The sequence below is a fragment of the Etheostoma spectabile genome, chromosome 12 (assembly GCF_008692095.1).
Source record: "Etheostoma spectabile isolate EspeVRDwgs_2016 chromosome 12, UIUC_Espe_1.0, whole genome shotgun sequence".
Taxonomy (NCBI): Eukaryota; Metazoa; Chordata; class Actinopteri; order Perciformes; family Percidae; genus Etheostoma; species Etheostoma spectabile.
In genome coordinates, this window is record NC_045744.1 from 113,866 (window position 1) to 114,527 (window position 662).

The window sequence follows — 662 nt, forward strand, 5'->3', positions numbered from 1 at the left end:
GGCAATGAAAGGACTGCTGTCAGTGAATGTGAGTCTTTTCATGACTAGACTGGAGTAAACAAATCTAAATCAATTGATATAAAAAAATGACATGCTCTCTAATTCACCGTCCTGCAAATAAAATACAGTCAACCCTTTACACTGAATGTCATTCAAATGTGTTATATAATTGTGAAAATATCTGAAAGCCCAGAGATGTGCCCAGAAATTACAATTGAATGCTCAAGATAAATTAATCATAAGATGATGACACTCTGAGCCCCCGCCAAACACGTAGACTGCTATTCTATGGGACACACTGCAATCAGGCCAATACATTTTGAGAGATATTGTCTTTGTGCAAATCAAGTTTTGTAAGAACAGACAGAAACTCAGGCACTGCACTGCTCTGTAAAATTGAAACCACTTCCAAACATGTGCTTCCTCAGTGTCATATCCACAAATTCCTGTTATTTTTCTCTGTAGTGTGCTCCGAAAGAAGGTGCAACATAACACCTACCCCACTGTCAAGAATGAGAGAGGATGTTGATTGTGAGTAGACATACAGAATTGATTGTAAATTTCTCTTACGTTCCTTACTTCTGGCAGCTTACTCCTCTTTCTGTTACTAGCTCTCAGTGGAGGAAACACCACACCATCCCAGACCAGAACTGACCATTCTG